Source organism: Pseudomyrmex gracilis, unplaced genomic scaffold (genome assembly GCF_002006095.1).
Source record: "Pseudomyrmex gracilis isolate BER0280 unplaced genomic scaffold, ASM200609v1 scaffold_16, whole genome shotgun sequence".
Lineage (NCBI taxonomy): Eukaryota > Metazoa > Arthropoda > Insecta > Hymenoptera > Formicidae > Pseudomyrmex > Pseudomyrmex gracilis.
Genome location: NW_018020600.1, coordinates 333,296 through 349,642, shown reverse-complemented (window position 1 = coordinate 349,642; position 16,347 = coordinate 333,296). Strand labels below are relative to the sequence as shown.

Genomic DNA, 16,347 nt, shown 5'->3' with positions numbered 1-16,347 from the left:
CACTCCGACGCGGCGTCTGAACTCGTCAGGGAAATCAGGATGGCCATCACTCCACTTAAAATCGGCGACCGGAGCTGAATTTGATGCGCAAAGATCGAGCAAACCAGTGCGTCACAAACCGATAATTATGTATTATGCGACATCCGATTATTTAAATCTTCAAATTTCGACTAGGGCGCCTGAATTCGAACATTTTCGGGGAAGAGAGAAGCGAGTCGCGCTTAATTGATCGTCATACGCTTCAGATCGTTCTTTCGTTTCTTGAAGGAAATCGGCCGCAGCAACGCTGCTTGTTTAGCTCCGAAAGATACTTTGTATTCCGGCAGTTCAAAACCACAAACTATTGCTCGTTGCTGTTTATATTTCTTGTTATTTAATTTTTCTACATTTTCCTAACAACGTTCGAGTAATTTATAGCGCATGCGTGGACAAAAACCGTATAATCCGATCAAAACGTTTGCGCCGATGATGAGGAAAAGTTCCTATATGTATTTCATATTTTTCTCTATCCAATGAGATGGACTTAAAAAGGAAAAATATTTCCACCGTATCGTCGTAGTAAAATTGGTTTTAACTCGAAATCTCGTCTAATTGCGCACAGAGCGAGCGACGTGTTCCCCGACTTGCGCCAACTTGCGCGCGTTAAAGATTAACTCGATTTATCTCTACCAAATACAGAGAGGAGTGGATATTAATAATTTTCAACGTTTCCGCGACTGCGGCCGCCCACGCTGGCTACTTTATTCCTTCGTTTTCAGCGCACGAACGTGAAACTGAGTTATCAAGTGCACGCGGATAATACCGGACGAAGTTGCGCCGCCGCCGCCTCGCGCAGTCCGGACAAAGAGATGCAAATAGTGATTTCATATCCAGCGGGACAATAGAATGGGCGCGCGCCGCATTTGCATTTTTAATTTCTCTCAAGTGCCGCGAAGAGCCTCTCTGCGTGCGTACGCGCGCCGCGTCGGTCAACCTCAGTTCATTGTCTCAGTTATCAATTTATTCGCTGACATCTCACCCGGCATTTGTTTTTCGTTTTTCATAATTTACGATTACCGTGCGAGACCACTTTGCGAGATTGAACGCGCAGTTTTCTTGGAGTACACACACACACACGCACGCACGCGCGAATATGTCGGCGCGGCGTTGAATACAACCGAATTGCTTTTGCTCTTCTTCAGTTTGCCAACTATTAGTTTCCTTTCTTTCTCTGATGAGAGAAAAACGCGGATCTATGACGATCACGAAAACAAATCGCTGAAAGCACGGTTTCCATGCACAGGTGGTGTAATTTATATAATGAAATATTAAATAATTAATTTGGCTCTATCGTGCCACAGATTTCCAGGATGTACCGTTCTCGCGGAATCCCAATGAACTGAGTTATTTTATAAAGATATTAAATTGTCGGGCTCTTCGTTGTACGTTTCCAGTGAAATTCCGGTTCTGCTTAAAATTCCTGGTTTGCTTTAAAAATGTTTACTACCGGCGGTTCAAAAGTCGCGTTTTTGCTATTAATTTTATTCCCCAAAATTAGAAAGCGTCTGTGGTGGAGAATAAAGCGCGGCAAAACCGGGGAAGCAACAGAAAGCTCACGATGTAAAACAACAATTGCGGCTGCGCAAAATTCCGCAGAGCAGTTAGCGCGCCATATCGTATATCATTAGATTACGTAATCTCGCGCTTGGCGTTGTGTAATAATGGATCCTGGCAAATTTTGCTGCGTCTGAGTTAATTGCTTGCAGTAATTCAAGCCATTTGCCATAGGAGCGTAATTTCAGGTTAATGTTTAATGTGTAGAGAAGGCGAGCATTTTGCCTGCCCGCGCACATAAGTTCGGCCGGCAGATTCGGGCGTATATACGAATTTTTTTTTTCTCAGGCCACAATGCGCGCGCGATTTATAGCGCATCTCCGGCACACGATTAATCCGCCCTGTATAATTCCGCCGGATTCTAAGGGGATTCCGGCGAACGGTCCAAAGTGTTTTCTTAAGTAAGTATTTAGTCGCGCAACTAAATGCTAAACCGGATTCACGAGTCCTCATTGCGAATTCTGGCGGACTTACTCCTTCTTAAATAGAAGGCGGAATAGATAGTGGAAGGAAAACGGAGCGCGAAGTAGAGTGTATCGACGTTTGCATCCTATCCTGACGGAACAAGCAAAGTTGCAGAATCGATGGATGTACGCACAGCAGTGCTAGCGTTCGTTCTACAAATTTTTAATGACGAAATGCACGTACATTTATATCTATACATTGATGACGTACGTATATTGGTTTTATTTGCGTTTTAATTATTTACCGCTCTCGCGAACTTCGCTCTCGCGCCGACCCGAAAAACGCCGGAATCGCGTAAGTACACATACATAAATGCATCAGCGATCGTGACCTGTTAAACGGCGATAATTCTACGAGAGAGACAGAGAAAGAGAGAGGGCGGGAGAAAGGGTAGTTGCACTTTAACAAGCGTGAAACTTTGAAAGGGTAAACTGCGAATACGCTGATTCAGATCTGCTGCTCGCAGAACTGGATCATCAATTTACAAGGGCGCACCGGATATACAGCGGTCGCGTCGCAAAAATATACACGACGGAAAGAAAAATATTGCAGTCCAGTTCGGCGCGAGGGAGGGAGAGGCGATGTCGCGGTTACACTCTCGGGATGAAAAATGACTGTGTTTTTGGCCGGAGATAGAAACCTGTTTAGAGCGTCGGTAAAATCGAGAGACGCGTGGTCGCCTCTCGTTTCGCTCTTGAGTATAGGCATTTATGACTCCCGATAAGAAAAGCGAGAGCGTCGCACGGGGAAACTGTGGAATTAACCGACGTGACAGAGCGAGGTATGGGAGATACACGCGAGAGATACATGACTTGATTTTGGAGATTGATCGATAGACGGGATGAGAGGATGGAAGCTCTTTGGCAAACATTCGCAATTCTGAATGCCTTTAGCCTAATGAGTTTCGCCTGACATGGTGCATCTGTCTGGCGCAATGAGACACTTGATGCGAAAATCAAATTATTGATCGAGCGTGTTCCATTCCAGAAAAAGGTGTCTTTTAATTTATTTATCGACGGGTTTTGTGTGTTTCGTCCTTTTTCCGTCGGGGAATCTCGAGGGATTTTCCACCGCAAAATTTCGCGATACATTATCCGATAAATTTTTAATTGAGGTAATATATTCCATTACTATTGTAGCAGCGGAAGAGAAGAGAGAGAAATTGACGTGGAAATCGGTTTGAGGAGCTGGTACTGGGCCAAAGAAAAAGAATAGGGCGAAGGTTAGCGAATTGCGGAGTAAAGTGGAAAGAAAGAGAGTACAGGGTGCTCCATTTCGAGTGTGCATTACATTTTAACAATAGCATTCTTTTTTCAATTTGCAGTTGACTCCTCTTTATTATGAGAATGTGTAAAGAAAATTTATTCCGCGTCACAGCTTCCTGCAATTTCATTGCGCACGCGACACACCAAGCATCGAGTGAAAATTTTATTAAGTAAACTTTACTTGGAATTAGTTCTGTAACGAATGTAGTTTTTATTATTTATTCGACTCTCGAAAGTTTTGCAAAAAAGCTTTTCCCTATCTCCGCATTGCTTATTACTCGAAAATTGTTGATGCCTCGACATTTTACTAAGAAAAAAATAAAAACACAGGGAATTCCCTCAAGGCAGGCAAACTATAATGTTAAAAAGTAATGCGATCGAAGTGGAACACTGTGTAGACAGAGAGATAGACGGCACGAAAGAAAGGAACGGAACGTGCAAAGGATGATGTAAGTTTCCTAACCAAGCAGACAATTCTATTCCCGATTTCGACTACGATTCGCTTCACCAGCGTCAGCGCGAATTGATGTTTGCCTCCGTTCGAGCGAGAAGCACCACCCTTCGTTTTTATACCATTAGGGGAACGTCTCGTGGTTCCGTTATGTACGAAGATAGGATTGGAGGGTGGAGAATGTTGACAACGTCATGGGAACTGTCGTGGATGACCCTTGCGAGAGACGTGGCGATTAAAATATATATCGCCGATCACTGATATCTGGCACATCTCTTTTGAAATGAATAACGTTTTAGAATAGAAAATTCAATCATTCTAATATTGTGTATTCCATTAGGCTTCTCGAAATTTTTCATAATTTTTCAAAAAAACATAATTTATAAAATATCAACATTTTTTTGAATAGGATGATTTGTCGACAAGTAAATTTGAAACATTTTCGAACGCAAGAAACATCTTTTCTAATTTAGACGAGATAATCAATTTGCCCGTAACATGCGGAATTTATCGTATCGCACGTTCTCATGTTCAAGTGACACATCGATTTTTCGCGAAGAGAAGGGTTCAACTTGGACAACAAACTCGACGTATTCACGCCGCGACATCGGGCGAGGTTCCAAGCCAGTTTGACTGCTTAATTTATATTCTCGCGCGGTTATGGGTTGCAGACTAGGTTATCGGCCAAGAGAATCGGCACCGAGGAGAGTAACCATTGCTTACTATCGAAATAGGCCAGGAAGCGAAGCTCCAGCACGCTCTGCGCTGTTTGTCCTATTAGTTGTAAGTGGCAGCAACAACTTCGCACTGCATCGACATAAGTTACCGAGTGCTCTCCGTATTAACTTAGTTAAAACCTGACTCCATGTCTTCGCACACGGAACAGGAAAGATGATTGCAAGTGTTTCTTCGCGAATATGCGTCGCAAGCTAAAAAAATGTTTTTGGTTTTAACATATGCATTGCACAGAAAAACATTACAAAAACGCGGAATTCTGTTATGTAACATTTAGTGTTTCACTGTTATGTTACGTTATTTATTTATAAACTGCGTTATATATTTATAAACTATATATTTATACTATATATTTTTACGTTATATATTTATAAACTGCGTTATAGAATGCAGTAAAAGTTTTGTCACAATTTTTGCAATAATAAACATTTACACGCTCATAAATATTGTCGACCAATGACCTTTCGAATTTGTGAGAAAGGCTCCAAAATGATCAAAGAATCTATGGGTGAGTGAATGTTTGGATAGCTAAAAAAGAAGTCTGTAGGTTTCTAAGAATCATTGCTGCAACTTACCATCAACGACAGAACCAGTCGACTGTATAAATTCCAAGGCAGCTATTTCGGTGCAGGCGCGTTTCTCCGCGCTTCGTCACTTCGTCGCTCCTATCTCCAACGCGATTTTAAAGCGCTACTGTTGGTTCGCGCCCTGTTGTGCGGTATAGCGGGTGGTAGTCTCCGGTATGATTCCCGCGTGGAAAATCATGAATATATTCAAGAGGCAAGAAATTTCTCGAGGGTCGTCGTTCGCTATGGCTTTGTCAAGAGTGAGGCCCGATCGGCCAGCTGCGAAGGGTTTCCCCCTTTCCTACAGCAAATAATTTACATTAACCATTACGAAAGATGAACGATTGTGATCTCACAATCGTCATTCCACATTTCACAGAGATGTTTTTGCACATTATGATCTCAAAAGGCGTCAAATTATCATTTTGAGTTGTCTGTGAATAGAAAATATTGTCTATGTAAAAATTGAGCAATCTTGAAAGAACATATTCCATAAATTTATCTTTGAAACAATATATTGAAGAAAATTTTAACACAAAGTTTTGATTAAACTTTTCTCTTTTACTTTGTTCGACTTTTTTCACTTTTGTATTTTTAACTTTTGTGACTGGCACAATATGACTGCATTAATAATTACTGCCAGTATCGAGGGAAGAGCAGTATGTCGACAAGATCCATTCCCATGCCAACTTCCGTGGTTTTCCGATGCAGGTTCGTTGTTATCAGGCAGCAGGTGCATGGCAACTGCCGTGCGGGGTTGTAGCGCGCGCGGGCGCGGTACTCACGTGAAAATACAATGTCGCCTCGCGAAAATCCCGCGCGTTGCCGGTGAAAAAATGCGCCGGGGAATGGGTGAAAGGACAGCGCCGGAGCTGTGTGGTTCCTTCCAGGAAATTGAATTTACAATTTCGCCCCTTCCTTTAAATGCCCTCTTTTGTCGGATAAAAGCTGCCTGCCCATAATACGCCGACATGTCAACAGCTCGCCTCGCCGCTCTCGCTCGTCGAGCTTTTCTATGAAAACGCTTGGTCCTACAATGCGGCTCGCCTCTGACATCGACCTTCATAAACGACGTCGAGCTATCCCTCCATCCTCGAACCTCTTATTCAGCCCGCTTTCGCTGTGTCCTCCTTTTCCTACTCCCACCCACTTCCGCAAAAATCTAGAGCGTCGCTACTCTCTCTTCTTCCGAAAATTGTGGCGAGATTAATTCTTTCCTCTTTCTCTATCTTTTTTACTTGGTTTTTCTCAATTTTATTATTCAAAGGGAGAGATTTTTCTTTCGAAGAAGTTTTTTCCCTCTTTCGTTTCTGTCTGGGAAAGCACCGCCACCGCAGATGTCGATTTTCGCACATTCACGGCCGTCACAACCTGACAAACGACGTTATAATTAGCTGGCGTGTCGGTTTAGCGATGACGCGACGCTGTAGCAATTATTGTTTCTTGACGGACGTATTTATCGAGCGCACACGGGCCTATTAAACAGTTAAGTGATACTTAAACAGACGCGTTTTGTTGATATCGGCACTTGATGTGTCATTAATTGATTAATATTGTATACGTTGCTGTTGTAATTCTTCTTAACTGAATGAAAATTGTCGCCGATGTCTGTTTACAAAAAAATTTTGTGTAATCGCGATTTACTTTCTTTTGTAATTGCGATATCGTTCGACGCTATAAACACCAGGATAACATTTATGAGAATTACAGAGAAATACACGACTCGCGTACGCGCATAAATTATTTAGTTTTCCAGAAATTGATGCAAATTCAATGTTACGAGCATTATTAGTTTGCTCCGGAAGCAATTACCCGTTTGACCGGGTACACGCAAAACAATCCCTTTGTAGGATGCGTGTTGATGCATACGTTTCGATATATGTATATATATATATATAATCAATTTGCGATTTCCGAACAATTTCGATGTCGCGCGCGTTATTTCTCATTTATGACCGGCTACAAAGAAACATACTATATATATTGCTTATATTAATACATGTATATTCCGCAAATAATTCTAGTTGCGAGATATAAATTTCACAATCAATGATTACGAACTATTGTAGAAAAAAGACGGAACAATTTCAGATTATTGTCACGCTTAGGTATAACGCAAATTATTTTACAATCTTCTAAAACACGAGAGGCACACACACATATTGCATATAATAGGACAAAAAACTTTTTTTGACGTAATCGCGTAATCAAATGATGCGAGATTTAATCGCGTAATCAGATAATGCGAATAATCGTGTCAGTCGAGAGTTCACGTACGTCCGTCTTTTGTGTCACGGCTACGACGACGGTGCACCATTTTCTCGTTTAAAGTCTTTTCTCGCAGAAAGAAAGAGGAAAAGAAAAGAGAAAGAAAGAGGAAAGGAGACGCGGTCGGTTTTGCATTGAATTTGGCGCGTTGCGTGCGATGCAGCCGGGCGAGAAGAAGTTCTCTTTAGAAAATAAATCTTTGGGCGCGGTAGAAGTTTAATTTTATCGCCGTCACGAAAGGCACTTCCGCGCCGCTAAGAGTAGGGCCGTCGCCTCTAAAAGGACCGGACTAAATTAAAAGAAAGGATCTGAATGAGACCACGGGTGCTGAAAGTAATCACTTTATCTGCAGCCGCCACTCCGGCCTGCCGAGCTAATCTGAGCTCGCGTTTTGGAGGCTGAATCGCCCTGTTTGGTACGTCCTTCTACGTTCGCGCGATCCTCATTTCCATACTCATCTTCCCAGGTGATTCTCGAAAATCGCATGCGATCTTCTCGCATCGTCGTTGTTTCTCTCACGCGCTTTCGTAATCTCACACAGCCGATTATTTCAATCGCGCGACCTGATAACAAGTTGGAAACTTCGCTCGCTATTTTCACACTCATTGATTTTGACTGTGTATTTGTATGCAATCAGAACAACTTTAAAAACTATCTTTTGATTTATTTTTGAACAAATTTGATCTGTCTGGTAGCTTTCGGTTTTCTTCATGAAATTTTGAGTTTGTGAATCTAGAACACTGTACATTTTCTCGGAATAGGTACATAGATAGCACGTGTAGTAACTGAAAATAGTAAAAATTATTTGGATGTTTAAAATAAAGTCTTGCGTGTCACATATACGCTGTTCTGTATAATTTAGTTCGGAAAGCAAAAATATATAAAGAACCAGCAAATCGAAAAATGTCGAAGGACCAAATTTCATCAGAGAGTCCGCGCATATCTGGCGACGGAAGGCGCGTGACATCGGTCCCTTTGCTCGAGATTAGAACTGGAGATTGAAAATCCAGAAAAATTTCTACTATCCACAAGTCGTATCGAAACCGCGCCGTGTTCGTTATATCACGGATAAAAGGGGGAGGAGCTTCTAACGAACAGCGAATTTCTATCTCTTGTTATATTTGTTCCGCGTGACGTCGGTTTAGCGCACGGGATCGATAGAGCTGCATATCGCGGCAAAAGAGATACAAAAATATCACAAGCTCTGAAGCGACGCAATCATATATGCATTAAATCGAACGCATTGGAACGCTTTGATGATAATACCACTACCGCGAGATCGTCATAGTCGCGACAGTCAACGGGGGCACAAATTCGCAGATTTATTCGACCTCTCCTCTTCCCTCATCTCCTCCGCTCCTCTCCGGTTAGAGACCGCAGACAATTTTCACCACTGCCGAACCGACCACCTCCTCTTATAGGGTCGGACTCCGAGTCGAACTTTAATTCGCGCGATCCGCACTGGTTTTGAAAGGGACAGCGTCGACTATAAATCTAGTTTTGGACATATCCGATTATTGGTGCCGCGCGATCACCAACGCTATTTGCGACGCAGAGATGATGCAGCGATTCCTTGGGTTGAGGATTTATGAAGCAATACTAAGTTTGGCAGTGACCCAACCGACCAACAAGTCTCGCGACACTCCCTCGCGGATAAACAAATGCGGAACATTACCGGTTGAGTGCTGTTCTCGATCGTCGCCCGTCGCGTCGCGTCGTCGAGAAAAGTGTAATTTCTGAATCTCTATCTCTTTTCGCGCGTGTGTTTCCCGAACCAAAGATCTATAGATCACGAGCGAGAAGCGTTCAATTCCATCTGCAAAATCATCGAGATACTTCGCGCCCGTAAATTCCGCTCCTGAGTTTTATGGATCGTTCGTCGTAAGTTTTGAGATTGCTGATATCAAATTTCACAATTTCCCCGCGGTGAAGTGCGCCCGATGCATTATAAAACACAAGAATCTTACCAGAACTAGCTGTCATCGCGGTGACATGTTGTGTCTACTGACGGAATATGTTAAAATAAAAATAATATATTAAATAATATATATATTATACATATAATTTATTATATATTTATAATGTTATACTTTATATTGTATTATATGTATTATATACATACTACAGAAATGTCACTGACCTCCGCCGCGCGATTTTGGCGGGGTCACTGACCTCGGCCGCGCGGCCTTGGCGGGGTCACTGACCTCGGCCGCGCGGCCTTGGCGGGGTCATTGACCTCGGCCGCGCGGCCTTGGTGGGAGGGGGGTCATTGACCGCGGGCGCGCGGCCTTGGTGGGGGGGGGGTCACTGACCGCGGGCACGCGACCGCGGCGGGGTCAATGACATCGGTCGCGCGACTGCGGTGGAGTCACTGACCTCGGCCGCGCGACCGCGGCGGTGTTACTGACTTCACGCGATTACGGTATATATATATACACACATATATGCGTATGTGTGTGTATTATATATAGATATAGAATATTACATATATATATGATATTCTCTTTTTTACCCTTTTCCCTGTCACGTGACTTTAGTCACGTGTTGTTTTTTCACTTCTCTCTCTCACTATTTTTTGAGTTTGATTTTCATGCGTTATTTCTGACATTTCTCATATGTGTATTATATGGTTTATAAGACGTATATACTATCTGTCATCGCGGTGACAGGTTGTGTTCACTGACAACACGTTAAGTAAAAACAACAATAGCGTGCGCGTAGCGCGCGCCTGTGTTGTGCTAGTCGAATAAAAAATGTATTATTTGGCAAATGCAAAATGAACAAAAAGTTAAATTGAAGAAAAATAACAAATTATTTATCTACATTAAACAAAAGTTTTAATTAGTTAATTTTTTTTTAATATATCATTAAGTATTATTTACTCATGTTTTTGTTGAATAACAGGTGCTAGTAAATAAAATGTTTAAATTTAATTTTCAAAAAAGTTATTAACGCTAAAGTTTTTTAAATTACGACGTGAGTATTGGCAATCATAGTTTTATTTAAAAAAAACCAATTCCAAACTCTCACAAGGTGTAAAACCTTCATATACTAAATCCTACATTTTACGATAAATCCCATGAATGCGCAAGCACGTTTCCCGCACAGGCGCGTATCTAGGTAGAACGTGTATAATATAGTTTTCCTTACATCTCCCTTTTGGTCGAAAATGTCTTAAAACTGCAAAGTAGAACAAAAACAATTTTAAAATATCTACATATATTAAAAATATATCAATAAACTATAGAAAATTTTACGAAAATCCATATTAGAAATGTTCTGTTAATTTTGCATATCAATTGTTTTTTATTTTTCAGAAAAAAGAGGCTTGAACAAGTTGTTTTTCAAGTTGTGATGACAGAGCATCCTAGTTCGAAAAAGCGTGCATACGCGGTTCTCTCCAGTATCCTGCATTTGCACGGAGAGAATGTGTTTCCTAGAATGATGTTGAACATACCAGTTTCGAGAAACTGTAACTGACGTTGTTCCACTTCGCTTGCCATGTGCTTGGCCATTCGCGAGAGAACACGCACACGCGCCGTATCACATATACGGTGTCGTGGTTGCTCCAAGTCTCGAGAATATCGGCGAAAATGTTTCAAAATAGTCCACAGTTTGACATACGCCAGCGAGTGGTGTGTTTGTTAGAATCTTTTTATCGAGTTAGCGCCGCGACGTCGATAGAAACGTGCGATACAGCACAGAGTGAAATAAACAGTTAATTTTGATATCTTTATCAATGTTTTTTAGGTAATTAAAGTAATCAGAATTTCTTGTGTTCTTTTTATTTAAAAAGTATATAATCATCGATAGTCATGCCTAACAAATTGCCTTGAAAGTAATTATAAAACCGAATAATTATTCAACCGTGTTTGTGAAAAAAAAGTAAAATCGAACTTCGAGGTAGGTTTGAAATGCTCTTTCTGCTAGAAAACATCAGTGTGCATTCATCCGGCTGTATCCGATCGAGCGTATTAAAGTCCACAATGCGCCGGCACGTTAATCTTTACAGGTCAAACGCATAACATCTCTGCCTTCGACCGGAAACCACGCACGCGATACGTACACACACCCCCGTGTGTTTCAATAACTTGATGTAAAAATACGTGTATGCTGGAAATTCTTTCTGGAGGTTACAGAAAAACATGTACGTTATATATCATCACAAACACGTAAAAGACACTCTCGTCCATATAATATTCGCACACGCACGAAAACATGTGAACGAAACCCTCCCGTGGGAAAAAAAGTTACGAGACATATAATTCACCGTTTCGTAATAACGACACGGTCTTTCGAGCGCTCACAAATTTTGATAAAGTGTAATATGTGTCTAAATATTGTTTCACTTTTATTTTTACGTTTAACTATGTTTAATAATTGCGTGGAATATAAAATATAATTATCTTACTTGAACATAAAAATTTCACAAACGAAAGTAAAATGTTCATTGGTAACAATTAAATTGCTCTAATTGTTTGATTAAAAAAATATTGGAAGAATTGCTTTGTATAGTACAAACATTTTCAAATTTGCCGAGAGAAAATATAAAAATTCTAAATGTCATAATAGCGACTTCTAAACATGTGCATTAACTGTATGCATTGTCAACAATATGCAAATGTTAAGTTCTCATCAAGCCGGTCTTGTAGGGAACTTGGGACAGTAACACATCTCAAGGTATTAGATCGAGCTTACTCGACAGATTCAATTGGGCACACTTGCTGTACATGAGAATACCACTTAACGTCGCCTGTGCTATCCTTCCATCTTCGTGTATGTATTGACATGCGGTTAATCAAAGTGGTCTAGTATCATTGTGCTATTCGACAGTACAATTATATCAGATAATAATCGTATTTCAACAATCGCGTTAGGTTGGTCCGTTTTAAATTAATTACTTCTTATACATTTCTGCTTTTAAAAGAATTATTGCAGATTTTTAATTGTTAACGTAATTAAAAAAAATATATTCTGTTTTCAAGTAAATTATGTAATTTATTAGTAAATGCGAGAACATTTATGTCTTGTAAATTAATAACTTTAACTGCACAAAGAGTGTGTTTTGTAAAATGCGATTTTCCGTATATTTTTCTCGCGCCAGTATTCTTCAGCAATAGATCATCTGCATGTGAAAAACGAAATTTAATCTAGTATATATATATTCAGCGGCTACTTTTACAGTGAATACATATACTTTGTATTCTCCTTCTCTTCTTCCATTTGGACATTGAAATAAAATATCCTGTGAGCCAGGGAGACTTTGCATCAGCGATCATTGCACGCTCGAGCTGACGCCCTTCGCGTTGCATTTCGGACAAGTTAAATTTCGCGTGCAGACAATATATAAGAGGGTACATAAACTTAAGAACTCCTGTCGCTCTTTTTTATTTAGGTTTTTGGAATTACGGTCAACTTTATAGTCGTGTATTAGTTTTAAACATAAATAAAAAGAAACGTTTAATTATAAATAATGTGAGAAAAACAGTGTTTTTACATTTTTTTATATTTACAGAAAAACGATAAATATAAAATAAAAGAGATAGTTAACGCGCGTTTATGTAGATGCTTATTTTTATGTAATTACGCAAAAAGACTTTGGAAGAAAAGTTGAAATTTTTGTTACGCGCCGTCGAAGTTTCATCGAATAAGAATGGCGCGATAAAACTTAGGTGAACGGTTTATATCGTCTTGCGTCTGGCATTTCTTAAAGCACGACCGACCAAGTGCATTTTTCATCACCAATAGTAACCAGACAGCACATGGCGAGGATTCCCCGTAAACAGAAGCATCGCAATAAAATCTGAAAAGGCAAAACTCTGGCAAAATTACTTCAGATTCGTTTCGTTCGACAGATTTTTGAGTCGAGATAGAACGTTTGGCAAAAGTTTCTAGAGCAAGAAAATGCGCGTCGAGCATAGTCGAGAGCTTTCATGAGTTACACGAGTGTATCTCTATCTCTTCTATATTTTTGGGATATAGCGTTTTTTTTTTTTTTTTTTTATAAAAGAGGTGCTCTACTATAATACCAATCTATTCCCGGAGTTTGTGGCGCGTGACATCCCGCATCATAGCGAATATATGAACTATTCTATTTACAATCGAGCGAGAGCAATTTGTTTTTTTGTCTCTTGATAATAACGTGATGCATTTAAGATAAGTTTAAATAATATAGATAAAAAATAGATAAAAAATAAATTTTTCTTACATGATGTTTTGCCGGATATTTGTTCGAGTTATATTCGCGCGCGTAAACATCGTGTTATATTATTTAAATACTGTTAAATACAAAATTTACAACATGTTAAATTAAATGTTCAATATATAAAACTTTGTATCAAAATAAATAATCATATACAGACAAAAGAACAAATCTAAATAATTTTGCGAATCTGTGTCAAAATAAAAAATAACGTTCCGTTATGCTGAAAACATTGCATCATTTCAGCTGCATGTGGATTTCCTTTTTTTTTTATACACACATATATATGCTTTGCTTCTGAAAAAGTTTTTGTACGTGTTATTGCATATTAATTGGAGAATTTTGTGTACGTTTTTTTTCCATCATATACAACGACTGTATGCGGTGCTGCTGCGCGTGTGTACCGTCAGTTTCGCTGGTCCGACCAATCTGAATGTTAGCTGTTCGTGGTATCCTGCCCTTATGATGCCACAGTTATTGCATTACTGGGAACGAGCATTCCGCCGGATATGGCTGCCTCGCACTACGTCATGGTAGCGGCAGCCTGTCGGTCCCGAAACCCAATAATTTCCCTTGTTAATACATAGTTTGCGAGAAGACGTCTCTTTTCCATTGCTCGGCGACTTCATTTTACGCGTTTGCGTTAATCTCGATGAATGAGAGGCTTATCTTTCATTTTTCTCATCGCGTTTTTATAACAATGTTAGAAAATACAATTTGTTAAGTAATTTCTTTTGTATCCCCTATCTTCTCAAACATTTTAATATGATAATTAAAGAGAATACAAATTGCCAAAAATAATATTACAAATATAAAGATGTAAATAAATACGAAGAATACAAGAGTTGTATAAAGAAGATTAACGAGAAAATAAGAGTCCAAAAGATGCCTCGTTATTGTAATATTAAATAAAAATATTGTCGCGGTTTATCACTCGGAGACATTCGGGAGACACTCTTGATCAATCGCCGATAACACGCTACGCGAGGTAGCAGACTTAATAGCTTCCTGATCATTGAATCGTTCATTATGTCCCTGCTAATCCAAGTTCTTGATCCGCTTAAATTATACCGCGATTGCATTTGCACTCCTACCGGTAACCGTGCCGGTGGTAATAGGATTGCGAGCTAACGCGCGCGCCGCGTGTATAAGCGCGAAAAGCAGGAGCCGCGCCACTGTCGAAACAAGTAGACACCGCCCATTAATGTTCATTCTTCATATGTACGGTAGATATAATTCAACTTCGGAGTCACATCAAACTGCGCGTCGCGTAATAACTGTGCGCCGCAGTTTCCATCAAATATATACGAATACACGCGCGCTATTTAACAATAGAAATTTTAGCTTTGCGCTGCACGTGTGCATATATATTTATAACGCGGTGCACGTGCAGTTGTGTCGCGGACACGGTTGCGCCCGATGCGAGAAAGGGAAATGCACGGCGACGAGGAGATGTGTTGACGGAAAAGAGATGAAGAGGAAGAGGGAGGAGAACGGGAGAGAACAGAGGTAGAAGCGGCGAGTTCGAGCTGTACAAGTACGGATTACGAAGTAGATATGTACTAGTGTGTACCCATGGATAACGAGCTTCCTTCTCTTCCTCGGCAGCCTGTTACCGCTAATGAGCTACCGTTCTGTTTTCCACTTCTCTATATATAAAGGCCTAGTCCTCCTCCTCCTACTTTCTCTCTCCTTTTGCCGCCCTCTCTCGCGCTTTACTCGTCTCCCATGTCTCATGCTACTGAGAATTCAGGACAAAACCCTCCTCCTTTATATCGAACATTCGTCTGAAAGGCGAAACCCGAACAGATTGTACGCGCATCTCGCGCGTGCACACGTTCGTGCGGTTTAACGTGTACGCGCCCCGCTTTGTTACAGCGCTTGTACCTGCCGTCCTCGGGAACAGTCGCACAACACTGCTTATCGGCAGCTTTTGAAGCGTGCGATTTAACGCCGTTCGCGGTATATCGCGCGAACTGTGTCGTCGGAGTGACATATCTCTTTCTCAGTCTACGCGCGTTGTACAAATCATGACCAATGCTAGAACGCGACATAATTTTCTATAATGCATGTTACACAATAAATGTATAAAAAAATGCAGTGCGTATTTGGAAACGCTGTTTAAATTTCACGTCTGAAATTCCGTAACGGCAGCGGTTTATGAATTTTATCAGGCACTAGTCGCGGTAAATTTACAGAACGCAATCTCCTTCAATTATTAATTTGGGACTCGGGATATTTATCCCAGAAAATCGCAATTAATAAACCATAAAACAACTTGTTGTTAAAAATGCATGAATTTCGAGGTAAATATTTGGCGTGGCTCAGCACACAGCGCGCTTTGTTATTCAAACAATGCTTATCGGATAAACGCTCGTGCGGTGTGTATCGCGCGCGCTTATTCAAATTTGCGTTTGTTCGAGGAATATCTGTCCTCAATAAGATATTCAGAGTGAAATCCCAGACGCTGACGTCTCGATGATTATGAAGGGGACGCGCGTGGTGTAAAAAGCATACGGTTCTAAAAAAAAAAAAAGAGTTGTTGGTAATACGAAACATGCTTAACCAGTCGCAGTCTTTTCACGTTTTCCGACTTGAACGCAAAAATTCCGCGACGCTTTTCTTGTAACGTTGCTCGCGCGCGATTTTAGTTACACACCGGCGCATCGACATTCAGATGGTAGGAAAAAGTAAGCGAATATATAACGAGGGAAGGTACGTATATGAAAGAGGAAAGAACTGGAAGATGGCACGCACATTGCTTGCTACACACATCTTAAAAGCGGTAAACGAGAACGCGCT

General features: G+C 40.6%; 1 long non-coding RNA gene across 1 annotated transcript in view; it reads left to right on the top strand.

The window, feature by feature from the left end:
• The window catches only part of LOC109864038, a 41,353-nt gene extending 29,240 nt beyond the window's left edge, over positions 1-12,113 (top strand). Inside the window, exon 3 of the long non-coding RNA XR_002251397.1 lies at positions 10,661-12,113. This is a non-coding gene — a long non-coding RNA (uncharacterized LOC109864038). The remainder of the gene's footprint in view (positions 1-10,660) is intronic.
• Positions 12,114-16,347: the final 4,234 nt, after the last annotated feature.